The sequence below is a fragment of the Pipistrellus kuhlii genome, unplaced genomic scaffold, assembly GCF_014108245.1.
Source record: "Pipistrellus kuhlii isolate mPipKuh1 unplaced genomic scaffold, mPipKuh1.p scaffold_m20_p_4, whole genome shotgun sequence".
Taxonomy (NCBI): domain Eukaryota; kingdom Metazoa; phylum Chordata; class Mammalia; order Chiroptera; family Vespertilionidae; genus Pipistrellus; species Pipistrellus kuhlii.
Genome location: NW_023425540.1, coordinates 75317249 through 75337578, shown reverse-complemented (window position 1 = coordinate 75337578; position 20330 = coordinate 75317249). Strand labels below are relative to the sequence as shown.

Below are 20330 nucleotides of genomic sequence, written 5' to 3'. Positions count from 1 at the left end.
GTTTACATTGCTGTAGTCGCATTGAATGGATACAACACTGTCTTACCATTATTCTCAATAATTTTCTGAGAGCTGCTGTGTGCCATGTCCTGTGTGAAGAGCTTCATTTAGTCCTCATAACCATCCTCAGGTGCTCTTACTAGCTCTGTTTTATAAATAGAGGCTCAAGGAAACAACTCACAATCACATCTTCAACATCAAGGTAGCCTGGGATTTGGTAGGAAGTATTTGAGAGCCACTGATTGTGTGATTTTTTGTAAGCCACTTAATTTTTCTGATTCTTAGCAATTCTTATCTACCTCCTGGGAAGGCCAAGTTAAGTATAAAAGGGTGCTTGATAAATTGTAATTTTTAAACAATGATTCATAACCCTTCCTAAATAATTTCCTTGTTATTAGATTTAGATAATCTTATATATATTTATTTAGGTTTTTAGAGGGATACTGCAATGAACATTTTATGTGGTTTTAATTTTCATCATTTATAAATTCCTTAGGATAAAGGGATATTGTAGAATTTTAAGATCATACCTGATATGAATTGCTAAAAGATGATACCAGTTTATATGGCTACCCTACCGTGTGTGAGTGTACTACTTTTACCACAGTGTTGTAATACTGGATGACTTTTAATCCTCTAATGTGGTGGGTGTAAAGTGCTACAACATTATATGAGCAGGCATTTCTTTCATTGCAAGCATGCTTGTTTACCACTGGTTTCATGAATTATCTGCTTACATGCTTTGCAACTTTAAAAATTGGGAACTTAATTTTTTTGGTGTCAACATGTATAAAATCTTTACATACCATAGAAATGAACCCTTTTTATATTGGCTGGGAAAGCTTCCTCCATATTATATTTTCCCTTGGATTCTGGTCTTGTCAAATGGTTATTTATCTCTATAATGTGCAAACTGTCCATCCTTTGGAATTTCAACTTCTAAAGTTATCATCCTTGGGCTGGCTTTAGCAGCACATATACTAAAATTGGAACGATACAGAGAAGATTAGCCTGGCCCCTGTGCAAGGATGACACACACATTCGTAAAGTGTTCCATATTTTTTATGGTGCAGGGATTCTATCTCAGTAAAGCTGTTACAGAAACGTATCTTTCCTCTAAAGATCTGAAGCAGCACAGTAAAACAAGTTCCTTTTTAGAGGTGAGGATTTTACTTAAGCTTTTTCTATCCACATTAATTTGTGATATGTGCTCGTAATTTTCTTTTTGTGTGTTTTATCTTTATCAGGCTTTAGGAAGAAGATCATGCTTGCTTAATGACCATAAAGGTACTCTGATATCTTTTTGCACTCTGGATGTTTTATACAACATCAAAATCAGCTGTTCCTTAAAAGTATGAAGATTATTCTGGTGCAAACATTGGGACAAGCTGCTTTTTCCTTAGGTTATCAGAAATGTCCTCAATTTCTTTCTTGGTCATTATTCTGTTTGGATTTACACATTTTGAGTCCTTTTTAGTACACGATATCATTCTAGAAATTATTCATTTCCTTGAGGATTTCAGTTTATTAGCCTACAAATGTGTGCCACATTCTCTTTGGATTTGGAGGAAAAATATCTATTTTCTCTATTTTGTCCTATCTCTATTCTCATTTTTAATTAAAAATCTTTCTTTAATTATATTTGTCAGAGGTTTGTTTACTTTAGCAGCCTTATAAAAAACAGCATTTGAACTAATTTATTATTCTACTGCCTTATGTTTTACAATTTATTTCAGCTTTTATCTTTATTTACTGCCTCTTTTAAAATTAATTTTCCCTTCACTTTTAAATATTATAGAAGGCTTGGTGAATATGAACTTGGATAATCCCAGTCTGAATACAATTCTGAATCTTGAAACAAGTTGTGGGGAGAGAGAGAAACTGATATACACTGAGTGGCCAGATTATTATGATCTCTGACCGTGTAATAATCTGGCCATTCAGTATGTGTGTGTGTGTGTGTGTGTGTGTGTGTGTGTGTGTGTATTAGAGGCCCTGGTGCATGAATTTGTGCATGGGTGGGGTCTGCCCAGCCTGGCCAAGGGGAGGAGATATGGTTGGTTGGTCTGCCTCCTGGTTGAACTCCTGGTTGAGGGGACAATTTGCATATTAACCTTTTATTATATAGAATATACACTGAGTGGCCAGATTATTATTCGTTTAGCAATCATAATAATCTGGCCACTCAGTGTATTATCATTATATGTTTACCAGTCAGGGACCAACTGGTTCAACTGTGCCAGCTAGTTTCAACAGAAGAAATTTGTAGGGGAACTAGCTATGAGCTATTGGAAGAGCTGAAAAGCTAAATCGGCTAGTGAGTCAACATAGAGATTAGCAGCAATAGCTGCTCCTTTCCACTCAGCCAAGCTGGAGGGAGTAGAAGGGGAATGTTCCCCCGATCCCAGGAGCTGGGTACCTGGGGGGAGCAGAAGCACAGGTCACAGATGGGGTAGGGGCAGGAGCAGGAAAAGAGAGAGGAATAATCTGGATTTTCCTACCTTCCTCCTCCCTGTATTCTGTTGGAGCTTCTCTTTGGCAGAAACCAGTTGGCAAAGGGGCCTGAGAAATGTAATTTGCAGGGGTCAGTCTTAATCAGGAAAAGCTGTCAATGGACTTGAGAATGACAAAGACCAGCACAAGCACCTTCCCTCCAATCCTGGTGAGGTGGGAGAAGTTTATGATGCTGGACTGATGACAGTGCTCCTCCGGCAAGGCACGCTGTAAAATCTTCTGCCTGTCTCCCTGCTTGCTTTTAATCACTGAGCCCATGTAAGAAAGGTGAATCAGTATATGTCCTGGCTCTTTCCTTAGCCTTCCTTTCCACAGCTTGATTCTAACCTGGACCTGCATACAGGGGTGCCCAGCTCTCCATCTACTGCTCACTTCTGTGCTTAGCTCCAGATCTGAATGTCTAGCTGCCTCGTGGACATCTTGGATACCTTAGAATCCTTGCAAGTGGAATTGGTGATGGTCTCTTCTCCCCCAAATCTCTTCCATCCCCTGCATTCCCTTTTCAGTTGATGGGACCTCCTCCATCCTGGCATCAGATCTGGTCAGCCTGATTGACCTTTAACCCTTTCATCTCCCTCACATCCTCTACAGGCCTCTGAGTATCTGCTCAGTTCTGTGCCCTAAGAGTTACCTGATCCTTTCTTCTTATTTCACTGCACCTGTATCAGTTCTGGCCTCATGATTTTTGCTCTGGCCTTTTTTTAATTTATTTTTTTAATTTTAATTTTAATTTTTTTTTATTTTTAATTTTGGTTTATTTTTAAGAGTACATGAAATAGAGAAATTCATAAAAATCACCACTAGCCAAAACCAGCAATCCTAAGAAATGTTAGGTAGATATTCCTGCCTAAGAATGCTTGCTATAGCCGAAACTGGTTTGGCTCAGTGGTAGTGTCGGTCAGGGGCATGTACATTGGTTGCGAGCACATCCCCGGTAGGGGGTATGCAAGAGGCAGCTGGTCGATATTTCTCTCTCATCAATGTTTCTAGCTCTCTGTCTCTCTCCTTTCCTCTCTGTAAAAAAATCAATAAAATATATTTAAAAAAAAAATCCAAGGTGGGCAAAAGTAGGTTAAAAAAAAAAAAGAATGCTTGCTATAGCTGAAACTGGTTTGGCTCAGTGGATAGAGCATTGGCCTGTGAATTTAAAGGTCCCAGGTTTGATTCCGGTCAAGGGCATGTACATTGGTTGCAGGCACATCCCTAATGGGGGATGTGCAGGAGGCATCTGGTCAATGTTTCTCTCTCATTGATGTTTCTAGCTCTCTATTCCTCTCCCTTACTCTCTGTAAAAAAACCAATAAAATATATTTTTTTAAAAATCACCACTATTATAGTCTTTTGCTATGCATATTTTAAGTTACCAAATGCTTTTGATAAAAGGTAGTTTCGGTTTTAACCACCTGTGTTAGTTGTAGCAGCAGTGTCTTCTGGCATTACTTCAGATTTCAGAACGTCTCTAAGGAGACCTTCTTGCCTATCACTTAGAAAAGCCGTGTCTTTGATTAAGGAAAGCAGCTATATTCTAAATGTAGTGGGTACATTTGAGACCGACGGATAAACGTTCAATATTATTAAAGCATGAATACTGTATTTTGAGCCATGATGCTTTTCCAACATGCAGTCATCTTCTGGCTATCATCAGCTGGCAGTGCATGTTTCTCAAAGACTCCAAGAGTTACAATGGATCCAGAAAGTAACAATGAGCCATTCACAGATGGCAAGATCCCCAGAAAAGCCAAGGAATGATTAAGTCCTTAATAAAATGGCTCAAGGAGAAAGACGGATAACTATTCATTTCTATTTACTTCAGGACATAAAATGCTTTTTTTGCTTTGTTTTGTTTTGTTAATCCACCCAAGGATATTTTTCCATTTGATGTTTAGAGAGAGTGAAAGGGGGAGAGAGACACAGAGAGAAACATCGATGTGAGACTCTTCGAATGGTTGCCTCTTGAATACCCTAGGCCAGGGCTGGCGTTTGAGTCTGCAACCAAGATACATGCCCTTGACCAGAATTGAACCTGGGACCTTGCAGTCCATGGGCCGATGCTCTATCCACTGAGCCAAGCCGGCTAAGGTAGGACATAAAATACTTCTTTAGATCCATGGATGAAGCACCTATAGGGTGTTTTATTTTTGCAAAGATAGGTCCTAAAAATCATAACACCAGATAGATTAATAATAACACACATGTCAAAATTAGATGAAAAAATGCAGGCCATTGCTCTCATTCACTGTCCTGGTGTTAAAGATGTTACAAAGATATATACTTAGAATACCACCAAGTATTCCAACATTTACAGACATCGATGTTTCTCGAATTTTTAGCAAAGAGAAACTGCTCTCCCTTCCTCTACTCTCCCTCTGTTCCAGTCCATTTCCCATACTGATGCCGAAGTGATGCTTTTGGAAATATGAATTCCCAAAGCTCCTCCATGTATACAGGATTCGCTCCAAGTGTCTTTGCTCTCGGATCATCTTGGGCCTCCTTTGCCCACCTCATCTTTTGCCATTTCTCATCACTTCCCTGATCCAATCACACAGACTATTTTCTGCCCCAAGAAAGACAGGTTGTTTCAGATTCCTGCATCTGGGCACCTGCTCCTCTCTGATTCTGAAAGGCAGTCCCTATTATTGAAGTGGGTGTTGGGACCAGCAGCAGCAGCCCCTGGGAAACTTATTAGAAATGCAGATTTTCAGGTCCCACTCAGACCTCCTGAATTAAAAACTTTGGAGGTGGAGCTGAGGAATCGGGGTTTTAACCTCCCAGGTGATTTAAATGCAAAGACTGGTTGAGAACCTCCCTGTGCGCCCGAATCCTACTCAATTACACATGTCAGCTGTGTGGATCCTTTCCTGTTGAGGAGTCTTGGTGGAGTCCATCCTCCCTCCTCTATGTTCTGCCAGCACTTTGCCAATACCTCTCCTAGAGCTGTTAAAACCAGTGCATCTAATAAATAAACGAATTCTCTCAAAGGAAAGGGCTACACCTTGTTTATTTTTATTTCTCCAGTCTCTAGAAATTTCCTAGAAATACTCCAAATACACGCATACACATTCATACAAATAAATATGATTAAAGATTATTTAGCAAGCACTTGCATAATGTTTATAGCCAGGCATTGCCCTGAGCATTATAATAATTTAAAACCTTTTAATCCTCGTGAAAACTGTAAGCCTTGGGAGCTGTTATAGCTGCCACTTTTCGGAGGAAGGAATTGAGGCGCAGAGAGGTTCCAGTGACGAGTCACACAGCCAGTGAGCTGTGGGTTGGATTCTGCTGGACTGGCTGCAGTCTGACCCCTGCACACCACAGCTCGCCAGCGGTATGAGCTGCATGAAAAGATTGTGGAGAGAGACTGTCTGATGGGCAAATTGGACTGCTCTGCATTGCAGAAGCTCTTGGTAGTGCTCTTTCTGCAGCTTAGGCAGCCCCCACAGCCATGGCACAGACAGGGCTGCTTCCTAGCAGGCCCATGAGTTCTGCTTAGTTTCTCTCTCTACAGTGGGAGAGGCCCTGGGTGAATGGTCAGAAAGAGCTTAATTGTTTTGATGGCCAATTACCCCAGCTGGCCTAGGAGGTCTGAGGATCAGGCTAAAGTTGTTGTTTTTAATCTTGAATAAATCGGACTATTTCTCCAGACTATTTTGGAGAACTTTAAGAAGAGAATGCATGACATTCTTCTCGAGATAGCACAGGCCTTACCCAGAGAACGGCGGGCTTAACTTAGAGGTTTATATAAGTCAGTTTTAGTTCTGAAGCATTGTCCCACTTCCATTCTGGTCCCCTACGCACAGGATTTCTGGAGTTGTTTTGATGAAAAGCCCTTTCTCAGTACCTAAGTACAAAGCACATCTGCATTTATGCGTCTTGCTCAGCACTACCTATGTAAAGGTGTGAGAGAAGTGTGTGATTGGCTTACAGGAGTCTCCTAGGTAGGTGGAGAGAAAAGCTAAGGCACAGACATGAAGAATTAGGGCAAGGCATGGCTTTACATATTAGCATACAGTCATTAGCATGGATTCAAGTGCCAAATTGAGTGATACCAACAATTAGAGAACAGGACAGCGTGCTGTAGGATGCAGATTATGTGTTATGAATAGTAAGCATAAAAACGAGTCAGATTAAGTAAATAAATGAAAGCTGGGGGAGGGGATGTGTTAGGAGGGAGAGAGATTTGATCTAAGTAATGCAGGAAGATGATTCGCAATAACATTGATCACTTTAATGGAGAGCTTTACTGTGTGCTACATGCTCTTCTGAGTGCTTTTCATGAGTTCATTTGATTGTCACAATAGCCCTGGGAGGTAGGTGTTATTAATAGCCTAATTTTACAAATGAAACGGAGACACAGCAAATTAAGTAATTGTTTACAGTGACACAGTGAAAGGTGGAGGCCTTGGACTTGAACCCACAGCCTACCTTCAGTCCTTATACTTAACCACTGGACTATAGAAGTAGCATTTCTTCTTTCTTCTGAGACACTTGGGAGCCCAACACTTGGGTTGAGTGAGGGTGGAACAGGCACAAGCCTCCATGAGTTCAGGGACTTTGTCTTGACTCTTACAGTCCTACTAATTCGCTAGTACCTATAATATCGTCTGGCACATTGTAGGAGCTCAATAAATATTTGTTGAATGATGAGAGTATTGTAGTAGAGAGGTTCTGAAGTGCTTTTTATGGGATATGGTCAGTAGGGTAGATGAGGGTATGCTAAAATAATAACACCAGAATATCAGTGATCTAACACAACAGAAGTTTATTTCTGCTCAATTAGAGTCCTCTGCAAGTCTGAGTAAGTTTCCTGTTAGCTATTTTCTGTGTCCACCATTTTTGGTGGCGTTGACCTTGTAGTATCTTTACTCAAGTTCACCATGCTTCAGAGTTCACCGTAGCAAAAGGGAGCTCTTAAATACTTCTGCCTGAAAGCAACACATTTTTGCTTACATTTCATTGGTTAAAGTCAATCATGTGGCCACTACTAACTTCAAGGGGATGGGAGGGGAGGAGAAATGAAAATAGTGGAGAGTATTGGTAGTGTCTACATTGGACTTTATGCAGCCTCTGAAACTGCTGGGGAGGGAGTGGGTAAGAGTCCTGGGCACACTCAGATGGGAGAAATGGTAAGACTATCCACTGAGGATGCCCATAAGTGGGGAGACAAGAAGGCATATGCACACAGATGCTTCCCTGAGTTTACCTCTGAAGCGTGAGGATGACAATGTCTCCATCGTATGGACCAGCCTGTTGCCCATCCCAGATCATTGATCTCACGTTTGTGGCTTCAGACTATACTCTGTTCGCCCACTTTGTCCTGTTCCCCCGGCCTGCTCTTTAGACAACACATTTTAAACCCTAAACCTTTGTATCATCTTTGCTTATGGCCCAGTGCCCCATCACTTCAGGGTTTTGAATTAAGCTATAAACTAATTCAAGCTAAGATGCGATAGTTTGATAAAATAACTCACCTAACGTATTTGCATTTTAATGGAGGCTTTCAATGCCTTAAAGCAGAAGGGTTGTAATTTCAGGCACCCTGGTAAGCAGGCTGGGAAAATATATTTCTCCAGAGGAGCCTTTTAGTGCTCCTTAAATCTTATCAGACTGCTCTGCAGACAGAACGGGACTGACTCTGTCTGATTTCTGTCATGTTCTAAGCCAGATACTTCCCGGGGAGAGGGTGAAGCGATAACAACACGGCCCTGTTTTATTAAGTACACTGGTGAGAGAAGAAAGGAAGCTTATTCAGGGGAGATGGACTCAGGTGTGCAGAGCAAAACAAATAAACCATCACACTCCTCTGCGCCTTGATAAAGCGTGCTGGTGTGCACGGCAGACTTCTCCTGCTCTCCCATAAAAGACAGCGCGGGCTTTGTGTGCCCGCGTGGAATCAGCTACGTCTCTTCCCTACTGTTTGACATTTTCCATGCTTGTTGCTAAATCTCTGACAGAAGCATTAGCTGGGCTGAAGAATAATAGTGTTGTAAGAAAGCTGATAATGGCCCAGGAAAAAAAAGTATGTATAATACATACCTTGACAGCGAACCACTGAATACTTTAATAAGTAATGCACACAAGCGGAGGCCTTTTGTGTTGACATGAAATGTAAGCTCTACCTTTCTTCTCGTGGAGAAGCATAAAGCACAGGAGAGGAAAACAGATGGGAGAGATTCAAATATTTTCTCCTGGGGACTTTGATGTGTCAATGCGCAATGCACCGAGAGGTTCTTTTTAATTTCCTTTAAGCGTTAGGGAATGAGAACACGCGAGGGGAGAACGTGTGGTGCCTCTCTGGGTGTTTTCCAGAGACCACTTCCAGATGTGAGAATCTGGTGCCGCATGGCTTCTGAATCCCAGGGGCCCAGATAGGCTTGATGTGAGCACCACAGAGGGGTGCTCCAGCTCTGGTGACCAAGAACCAACCTCAGTGCCAGGATGAGTTCATGTGAACTAAAATGACACCTCCTCTGGGGTGGAGCTCTTGGGCAGGACCAGGATCACAGACAGAGCCTTCAAGGTGGGGAGTGAAAAAGAGCAACGAAAGCAGTTGAATATGTGAGCAGATTTGTTGACTTCCGAAATTTTTGGACTTATATGTTTCCATCATAAAGGCCTTCCTCCTGGACTGCCAGATGATAAACGTAAAGTGTTTTTGTTCCTTTCTCTCATTTTCAAGCTTTTTCCACAAAAGCTATTACAGCCTCCACCCCTCTTCTCATCTTTCGCCCGTCCTCCGAGCAGTTATTGAAATGCCGCTTCCTCGCTGACAGCTAGTTTCCTACCTTATGGCATGGAACTCTGACCCCAAATATGCCTCCTTGCCTCCTGGGGATTACACTTAACCCCGACTAGACTTTGATGTGGGGAGGATGTGTTTTTGACGGCAAGGAATAGAACACGAGGCTCACAGTAGCTTGGAACAAGGAAGACACCTAATTGCTTCACATAACAGGAGGTCTGCGGTTAGGAGTTCATTTGTTGTTCGCTTAGAGACTCCCCCTACCCAGCTAGATTAAAAAAAAACAATGTGGCTAATGCAATTGAGAAAATTAATTTTAATTTACTAACAAGAGGTCTGCTGTTAGAGGCAGAGGCTTCCCAACGCCATCAAGCACCAGGCTCTTTCTCAATGTTCACTCTGTCAGCTCTGAGAATGGACACTGGGGCCTCATGCTTACTGTCTCCTGGTCATCACAGGGCTGCTGCAGCCCTTTGCATGCAGGGAAGGAATCAGGGATCTGAGAGATAAAAAGGATCTTCCCTTTATCAAGGAGGAAAACACCCATTTCCTGGAAGTCCACCAACAGACTGGCTCTCAAATCTCATTGTCCAGTGCTTGATCGCATGGCTATCCCTGACTGCAAGAGGGGCTGCAAACATTAGTATCTTGCCAAGTATCTTGTCATAATTCACTCAGATTCACTATGATTCTTTGCCTGGAATGGATAAGTCCTGCTGGTAAAAAAAACATTGAGGATGGGTAGGCACCTACAGTGTATATCTATGTAGAGTGGTACATGTTTTATCCTGCTGCTATTGGTTTGTGCCACAGACATATATCTTACTCTGCAGTATATATATATACCTGGGTGGTGACTATAAATAATTATACATAAAATAACTTTTTATAGATTTTCATTAAAAACAAAACAAAACAGCTAACATGAGTTTATATAGAAAGTATTTTGCCCAAGATTATATCAAATCACGTGCTAACAATGGGTGATCCTACAGATATTGAAGTACTGTACAAAACTCTACAGGTAATTTCCATATTTGAGCAGTAGATGTGTTCCAGTAAAGTGCCCCTGAGGTGACTTTATGTAAAGTTTTCCCTTTAACCATTATTATGAAATTGGAGATATATTCCCATTGAAAAACATTATTCTGTAGGTAGCAGATGCAGCTGAAAATGATAGCAGAGGAAGTTTCTATATGGCGGCTTAGCTCCCAAATGGGGCTTTGCATCAAAGCACCTGTTGAGTTTTCTAAAACTACAAAATTCCCAGGCTTCTCCTCAAATTGGCAGAATTACCATCTCTGAGAAGGAAAGCTGGGGAGCTGTAGGTTTATAAAGCTTCCCAAGTGACACTGATACACAGGAACGTGTAAGAATCACTGTCACTCCAAATTATGGAGGATTTAACTAACTAATAGGATTTTGAAATAATTTGGTCTGAGTCCCTCATTTTACAGATGAGAAAAGATAAGTTACGAGACTTGCTATTGGACATAGCTAGCAAGTCTTGTAACTATAGGAGCTGAGTCTTGCATTCATCCTCTTGAGTCTGATACTTGTGCTCTTTTTTTTTTTTAATTTCAGAGAGAGAAAAGGAGAGAGAGAGAGACGGAAACATCAGTGAGAGAGAAACTGCCTCTGAAACAAACATACAAACAAAAAAAATATGTAAATTTAGCAGAAATTAAAAAAGAGTAGAGGTTATATGCTTGTCTTTGACCATTTGTTCTTGGTTATGACTGAGGCTAGATGTTTTGTCTTTTGGCTGCTTAGGGATAAGAGGACTGGAAGTGCACATTCTGGGTTTGGCACCATTGGCAGGGATGACTCAGAGAGCTAGGCTTGTCTTTGAATGGCGTTTATATTTTTCTCATTTAGTCTGTAGTGCAATCTATTCTTTCTGCAAATGACGATTTCTTCCTTCAGGCTTGCTTTTAAGAGGAGTGCCCCAGAGCAGGTACCTTGCTATCCTCACTCCCATCATGCCACAGAATCTGTTTTACACAGTTAGCTCTTAGCAGCAACACTGTACATGGGATTTTTATTGAATGAGAAGGTGTAATATGCCCGGATCATCAGACAGCTCTAGGCGAGTTGCTTCCTCTCCCTGTGACTACCTTCCTGACTTATGAAATAAGAGGAATGGACTAGATAATAAGGAGGTTCACCTCCACCTCCAAGCACTAATGGTTGGTGATTTGTAATCCTTGCTTCTTGGGTCACGAGAGAAGGTTGAGGGTCTGGATTAGCTTGCTGTGCAAAGTTCTCTGTGATCCTGGGCCTGACTGCCTCTCTAGCAGTCATTTCCTTCATGGCCATGCTGTAATGCTATTTTGTAAAAACCTGTGTGCCCTCATGCCCTACCCTGCACAAGTACTTCCTCTTCCTGGAAGGTCCTTCTCATTCAAAGTACTCTTTCCTTATCTTTAAAACTCAACTCAAAACTCTGCTGAGTTAACAGCCTCTGTGAAGTTTCTCATTAACTCTTCTGCGGCACCCACGTTTCTAACAGTATGAGGAAACCTTTTCTCTGCCCTGCAGGGTCCTGTGTATATCTCAGCAGGAGTAAGATCCCCCATATGATAACTTTATGTTTCTTCTTTGGGCTGGTAATTCCTTGAAGGATACGGCTTGGTTCTCTGTGTCTCTAGCTGCCTGGTATAGTGGTTGGCATATACATGGATGCTCAATATATGATGAGAGATTGAACAGCTGCCTCCACCCCATCCTGCCGAGTCTCCAACTTCTCCAGCTTTTTCTGGTGATGGTGCTGTCCTCCGTCTTATAAGTGCTAGGGGATGTATTGTAAGTAATAAGGGAAACATCTATAGGTTCATCAGAAACGTGGGGGCATTTTCAGCTTCTGGACACACATTATTGAGTTTCAGGCAAGTCCCAGCTTCCATTACCTGTGCTTTCACTCACCTCTGGTTTGTGGGGACTTGAGGTCCTTAGAACTTTCCAGTATTTGTAAAGATTGATCAACTATTGCTCTGGTTTCTGACACTTCATATTAGCAGAGGAGTAAACCAATCCGGAAATGTGCCATATGGAAGGAAAACCAGAGGGACAGTATAGAAGGATAGCACAGATGTCAGGGAGGTTCCATGCTTGCGTGACTGGGAGGATGGTGGCGGTGCCATTTGTAGAAGTGTCTGAGACAGGAAGAGGATCAGATGACAAACGTTTGATCATGCTGAGCTTGAAGTGTTTGTGGGACATCACTGTCAAATTGAAATGGAATCGTGAGGCTGGGGAGAAAAATGTCAGCATCTGAGTAAGAAAGACTAGGCTCAACTAAAGTTGAGAGGGCAGATGGGATTGCCAAGAGAGAGCATAGAGAGATAAGGAGAAGCTGGTGAATGGTTACTTGGAGAACATTGATTCTAACAATGAGCCAGAGGGATGGAGAAAGATACGAGTCCCAGAAGAACATAAAACTACTGAAATTTATGGAGAAGGGTTTGTCAGGAGCTTGCTTGGAGACTCTTAAAGGGAAATATTACTCACATATCTTAAATGAAAAATACAGTTTGTCTTTATGGAATGATACCCTCCTCAACTGTGTGGTTGCAGGTGTGTACACAAAGACGGGCTGTCTCACCCTGCCAATTTGATGAGCTGAGTCAGTTCAGACAATGGGCAAGGAGACAGATTTTGCATGGGAGTAGGGAAAATTTCAATAAGATGAGATGATTAGGAGTGTCAAATGACACGAAATCACTGAGATTTTAATATTGATAGAATTCTTGCATGCTTTTAAAAATAATGTGTGTCCCCTCCCCCCGCAATTCCCCAGTCTTTTCCTATGAGCAAACGGTATATTTCAAATTTATAAATACAATAACTGGATCTGCATGGGGTGATTTCTGTGCTTTCATTAATTAGTTTATTTTTGGTGTTCACCCAGGCCTAAGGTAAAGGCTATTAGAAGCTAGTATTATTATTTTAAAATAAGCAATTAGTACTTGGAAAGTACATTGGGAATATTTATTTATTCATTGTAGTAAAATATATATATATCAAATTTTTATCATTTGGACCATTTTAAAAAATTGTTTAAAGTATTACATATGTCTCCTTTCCCCCCAATTAACCACCCCTCTGGCCACTCTCACCCTGCAGGACAAGCCCCCACTGCCCCAGTGTCTGTGTCCATTGGTTATACTAATATGCATCATATAAGCCCTTTGGTTGATCTCTCCCCCACTCCTTCCCCTGCCTTCTCTTTGATGTTAGACAGCCTGTTCAGTCTTACCTTGTCTCTGGATCTATGTTTGTTTATCAGTTTATGTTGTTCATTATATCCCACATGTGAGTGAGATCATGTGATATTTATCTTTCTCTGACTGGCTTATTTCACTTAGCATAATGCTCTCTCATTCCATCCATGCTGTTGCAAATGGTAAAAAAGTTCCTTCTTTTTTTTATAGCAGCATAGTATTCTATTGTATAGATGTACCATAGTTTTTTAATCCACTCATTTGCTGATGGGCACTTAGGCTGTTTCCAAATCTTAGCTATTGTAAATTGTGTTGCTATGAACATAGGAATGCATATACCCCTTCTGATTGGTGTTTCTGGTTTCTTGGGATATATTCCTAGAAGTGGGATTACTGGGTCAAATGGGAGTTCCATTTTGAACTTTTTGAGGCAACTCTATACTGTTTTCCACAATGGCTGCACCAGTCTGCATTCCCACCAGCAGTGCACAAGGACGTTTGGACCATTTTTAAGTGTACAGTTCAGTGGTAGTAAGTACATTTACAATGTTCTGCAACTATAACCACTGTCTAATTTCAGAAACTTTTTATCATCCCAAAGAGAAACTCTGCACCCATTAAACATAGATTCCCATTTCATTTTCCCCTAAGGCCTGGGAACCTCTCCTCTCCTTTCTGTTTCTATGACTTTACCTAGTTTAGGTACCTCACACAAGTGGAATTATACATATTTGTCCTTTTATGCCTGACTTATTTTACTTAGCATATCCTTGGAAATTCTGGACAGCTCTCTGGAATTTGGCTGTCCCAGTGTCTTGGATACAAATTTCTGGAGTATGTGCCATAATGTTCCATTATATTTTTAAAAGAGGCTTTTGCTCTGTCACCTCTTGAAATGGTGAATAGAAGTTCCTCTCCAAAAAGCTACTGTGCACATTTATAATACAACTTCCACTGCAACAGTTGTGTGATGATGATTCTGATGGTGGTTTCAGCTTTTGCCAAAGGCCTTACCTGAGGAATTGTGGCTCCTGCAGTACTGTTCCACCACCAAGACACCCTACGTCACGCACTCCTGGCCATATAGAGGCCCCTGGAAACCCTTCTTTATCTGACAGAACACCAGGGCTTCTCGAGCTTGACTAATTGGGACCCTGTCTTGTGAGCGCTTGCCACATATCAAAACACTTCTTCATTTTAATGGCTTTAATAAAATTTTTTATATGTCCCGATTTTTTTTTATCATTAGATTCAACAGACATAAAATTACCCTGCCAAATTGCTGTAATAGGTTCTAAATGCTTATTCCCAGTTTCTATAATTATCTCATTGTGGCCCAGTGGCACATCATCCCCAGACCACACACTGAGTAGTCCCCTTCCATGAAAGTGTCACATGGGAGGTACTTTGCTTAGAAGTATGTTTTGATAGATTTTTTTGAAACATATTTTCTCTCAAAATGACTTTCCCTCATGATTCTTGACCCTCTTGTACTGTTTGTTTTCTGGATCTAATCACTATTACCCAGCTTCTGGAGAAGAGGCTGTCTTCCCATTGTTTGGCCTCAGATTTGTGTTAGGAACTCTGATCTGAAGTAATGAGTCATTGGCTAGAATTCTTATTTGGAGCTTTGCAGTGGTCAAATCTGGTTCTCTCAAGACACTGTGCTAGAGTTCTGTTGTATCCATTCCCAAGGCGAGTCACCAATTCGCCGCTGAAGAAATCCTCTGGGCTACCTTGCTGAGCTAAATGATGCAGTTCTGCAACCTATGTACCCATTCCCAGCCAACTTCCTGGTCTTAATAATAATATTTAAATCTCTGAACAATTCCTGATGTCTTCAATAATTCTACAGGTTAGTTCCATGTTGAGTCTTAAGTGGCAGGTAAGTCTTAAGGGAAGCTGGGATCATGAGAAATCTTACCAAGGCCCATCTTTAGGCTCTATAGGTAGGCACTACTACAGTATACTTCTGCTTAGAAGGTCATAATTAAAGTAAGAAGATGGCCTCCTAGAGTATGAATTTCAGGATTCAGGCCATTGGACTTCAAACACCTCAGCATAGCAGGAGTGCACACAATCCGGGTGTTGGCATTCAGAATGGGGTTCAGTTCTTCCTCTGCTATTTATAATCTCTGTGAGTCTGAGCAGATACTTAACCTCTCAGAACCTCATGGATTACAATGTTAGGAGAATTAAATGAGAGTGCGTATAGAGCTCGGAGCCTGATGAATATATAGCAAGCACTCACACCTGGGTCTCTGTCTTCTCTATGATTTCTCTGCTGTGGTCCAGAAAGCAACTTATGAATGCTCAGGTTATAGGTGGAAAGCAGTCAATTGCTTCACAGAAGTGGCTGAGGTTTACACTGCCTGCTGTTGCACTTTTTTTTTTTTTCCTGGTGAGTCTGTAGTCCTGGTCTCTTAAAGCGATTATGTTTGGTAGCAGTAAACAGGCTTTTAGCAAAATGGCTCTTTAATCCTGTTCAAGCATATTCTGCACTCACAGTAGAAATGCAGATAAAAACGAAAATAAGATATCACTTTTTAGCTATTGGTTGAGCAAAAATTAAGAGTTTGATACCATGCTGGGTTAGGGAGGGTACTGAACAGCAGGCATCGGGTGGGGGTGAGGGAGTAAATTGGAATAGTGTTTATGGAGAAGAATTTAGTAGTTTCTATTAAAATCCCAAATGTATATTTTACTTCTAGAAGAGTATTTATGCTTGCTCACATGCAAAATAAAGTGCTTACTTATATAATATCATCTTGAAGGTATACTTTTAAATGATAGGTGCAAGTGGGGGGGCAATGTGTATAGTTTGTATAGTGTTTATGTATAATAATAAAAGAAACTATGCTAATTAGACTATACAGCCAAACAACCTTCCAGTGTAGTTGCCACGGTGGGGGTTGACGCATAGGCAGTTAGGGGCAATTAGGCAGGCAGGTGAGTTGTTAGTAGACAGTGGTCCTGGATTGCAAGTGGTATGTCCGACTGCTGGTTAGGCTGCATAGATTGGGCCTAAACCAGCAGTCAGACATCCCCCGAGGGGTCCTGGATTGCAAGAGGGATACTCTCCACCCCGAGCATGAATTTTGTGCACTGGGTCTCTAGTGTTAAATAAGAAAATTAATTCAGCTATATAAAAAAGAATATTTTGGGTTGACCCAGACATATTTAACTGTGGAAACACAAAGAAAAGGAAATGGGAGCACAGTGTTTGCAGGAATGTGTAATACTTTTTAGTCTTCTTTGTAGGTGTGCAAAATGGGTCTCCCACAGCTCTTCTCTCAGAGCACTCACTGCATACTGCAATTTCTGGCTTCCCTGTCTGTTCCTCCTAATACTGTAATCTTAGGTAAAGGAATAATGCCACATTAAACCTAAATATCCTGGAAGCTGGTGACAAGACTGAGCGAATAGTACATGCTCAATAAATGTAGATGGATTGAGCAAAAGCATAAAATGCAACCAGTGTTTACAGTTAACATGAGGGCTTTCACATGCTTTATCTTGCTTAGCTGACTTCTGATATTTCCATTCAGATAAAGAGAACATGTCTTGTGAGTCCACTTTGGCTGTTCTCTGCCCATTCAGTACTCTTCCTCAAGGGAGCAGAGGGATCTATCTGATGGGTAGTCTGGGCAGAATGATCTGAACTTGCTCAGCTCATCATAACCCTCCTATTTCTTTGTGGGAGTGACCTATGCATCAAGCATCTGAGGTTTCCTCTGCTCCTCTAACCCCAAGCCTTCATTTGACATTCTCTCTAGACATGTGGAGGCCTCCCCGGACCAGGGTGGCCTGGGGCTCAAGGAGTCATCTGCCTCCCTCTGGGGTGCAGGGGCAAGCCCATTGTCTCTCATTCTAGTCTGTTTTCTAGCCTGGCTTCTCTCTGGTCTCCATCTTTTTCATTGTTTTGTTTTTCTACTTATTTAGTGCCTGGGTGGGGAAGAGATAAGATATTTTTTTGATGTGCCCTTGGCAGCCCCAATACGTGATTTGACTATTCTTCTCATTTAATTGAGGAGGAAACTGAGACTCTGGTCAAACGGCCTGATATCTGCTCCTCTGACTCTCCAAACTGTGTTCATTGCATTTGAAACATTGTCTGAGATGTCTTCCCACTGTCTGGACGACAAGTGAAACCAGAAGATTCCCACCCAGAGTGGAAGGAGGAACTCAGGAATCTTGAAGTTCCTCCTAAGCCCAAACCTATAATTCACCTCTGGGACTGGCATAATGATGTGTCCATTTCTTTGTTATCCTTCCCCACGGGGCACATGCTAAGTGCTCAGTAAGTGGATGCTGACCACCAGCCCGATGGGTTAGCACGAGAGGCCTTCCAGAAGAGGAACAGGCTGTATAAACATTCACTGCAGATGGTTGCAAAGGAGCTCTGAAGCCATGTCTTCAGCATGGGAAGCACAGAGCTCTGTTTTTCTCAGCCACACCCATAGGCGCAGGTCAAGACGCGATCCATCACATACACCATCCTCAGACGTGAGGACTGTCAACACAAGCACGAGGGCAGGAGCTGGTGGGCTGCCTGACCACCGGCTCCATCCCCTGCTCTGGGGAGCTGAGCCAGGCTCTGTCACAGCATGCAGTTTCTCAACTCAGCTCGGCTTTGGAAAACAGTTTCCCTTTACTTTTTATGTGTTTTCTGGGCTTTCAGACCCCTGGGTATTTTGAGGGAAACATAGTCCATATGTTTCTGATTTACTTACATTAAACTTGCCAGAAGTTTCTTTTGTAAAATCGATTTCACGTCTGGGAAACCTTTTCTGCATTTTTTTTTTTAAAGGCCTCTACCCTGGATCTTCACACTAAAAAGGAAGCAGAGAATTGAAACAATTATTAGGATATACTTGAGGCCAGGAAACCCCCTCTGCTTTTGTTACCTGAGCATTTCTGGGAAAAGGTGAAACTAGAAGAAACCTGTTACAGAGGCAATTGACCTAGTTACCCACTTCCCGTTTCACGTGTGGACACAATCTTTACAGACGAACATCTTTCTTCAAAGCATTGTGTGCAAGATGTTGGTTTTCTAGTTAAAGTAATCTTTACTAAGTGTCTCCCGTCTGTTTTCTATTCAGAAATCTCTGAATTTGAGTAGATTCTAAGTATGCTAAAATGCTTTTTATTTATTTGTTCTTTGCTTTGGTGAAGAGAGTGACATAAATCCAAGGAAAAATAAATGTTCATAAGACTTTCAAACTACACTACTAACTTTCAAATGCTACATATTATTATTTTTATTAACAATAAACGTCAAAGCACTGAATAGTTGTTGGGAGAGCTGAAGTGGCGGGAGAAAGGATATACTGGGGAGAAATAGGGACAACCCACGTAGGAAACAGGAAAAGCAAATTATAGCTCGCTCACCCAACATACACATGAATTTAAGAAGCTGGAACTCTGTTTTTATAGTCCTCCACATTCCTAACCTAGAAGACTGGACTCAAGTCAAATGCTAGTATGAAGACTGAGCCTCTCCCTGCTCTTCCCAGCTCCCCCACCCCTCACCCCCCTACTACCAGCTGGCTGGCTGTAGGAACCACATACTGACTGTTACCGATTGTCAGCTCTCAGTTTTCACCTTACACTGTATAACATTTTCATGAAGTGAAGCTTTGATTTTGGAACCTTATTTTCCACTTAGCTCCCTTTGCAAAATTGAATGTGTGCTTTCACTGAGAGGTGTTTATGCTGAGATGTTCCAGAAATTACAAGCAGTGAGAGATGATGTGACAAGCAGGTAAAATGAAAGGTCCTTGGGAGAGACTTTGAAAGTGGGAGCATAGGTTTCAGATCAGGCACTGTCTTTTAACCTCCGGATTGCATACAATTCCCCAAAGGGGTGGAGGTGATGGGAAAGATGAGGGAAGGAGAATGACAAAGAACTTGATTTTAAGATGCCTTTTGTTCTTAGCAGGACATCTTGCCCTTGGCTTCTTCCTTTGAGCAAAGGCTGCTAGCAACCCTTAGGGCTGTAGTCATACCCATCATTTTCTCAGTCCTTCTCAGTCTTTTGGGGAAGAAAAAAATTGAATCATGTACTTTTGATCAAAGAAAGGGCCATGATGGTCCTGTTTTCAAACATTTTTATTTGACATTTGAAGAAATGGAGACCCAGAAATATTAAGTGACTTTCCCATGGCCACACAGCTGGTTAGTGGCTAACCTAGGACTCAATCAAACCGAAGTCTGTTTATTTTATACCAGAGCCTTTTCCATCGCTACAAATGCCAACTTAAATGTCTTCAGAATATACATAAGATGCCCAGAATTGCACAATATTATTACCCCTTTATAATTTGTTATTAGACTTTTAAAATGTTATTAATGTCAACTTTCAAGTAATTACACATTACTGGATATTACTTCATAATATTTCAACCTGAAATTTTGTATGTCGAGCTGCTATAAATTAGAGATTCCTGTCCTTTCCCCAAGAATAGACTGCTTTTTTTGCTTCTTTAAAAGGGTTTATTTTTAAATATGAGAAATGGTGTTTTTCTCCCGCCCAAATTAAACCAGATGAAACCTAAAGGTTCATTTCTACTCTTGGAGTTATGTCCTGGCACACTTAGAAACCTGCCTCAGCAAAATGTATATGCAAATCCAGGGGTTCTGAGCTTGGTTCTGTCACTCCCTCTCCAGGTGAATTTGTACACACTGCCTGGGTTTCCATTATTTGAAGAAGGCAGTATTTGGATTAGAGACACAAATTTCTGGCATCGTATCCAAAGCAGATATTTTTCTCTCAGTTTCTTTGGGGGAAATGTGGGAAGGAAAAAAAAAAGTTTTAATAGCTAATCTGGAATGCTAGTGGCCCCAATCTC

General features: G+C 41.4%; 1 long non-coding RNA gene and 1 other non-coding gene across 2 annotated transcripts; both read left to right on the top strand.

Moving 5' to 3' along the window:
- Positions 1-956: 956 nt before the first annotated feature.
- Positions 957-1063, top strand: LOC118704071. The gene has a single exon (XR_004983284.1). It is a non-coding gene; the product is annotated as a U6 spliceosomal RNA (small nuclear RNA).
- LOC123651224 lies at positions 963-18620 on the top strand. The gene is made up of 3 exons (XR_006739778.1): positions 963-1067; positions 1131-1137; positions 18610-18620. It is a non-coding gene; the product is annotated as an uncharacterized LOC123651224 (long non-coding RNA).
- Positions 18621-20330: the final 1710 nt, after the last annotated feature.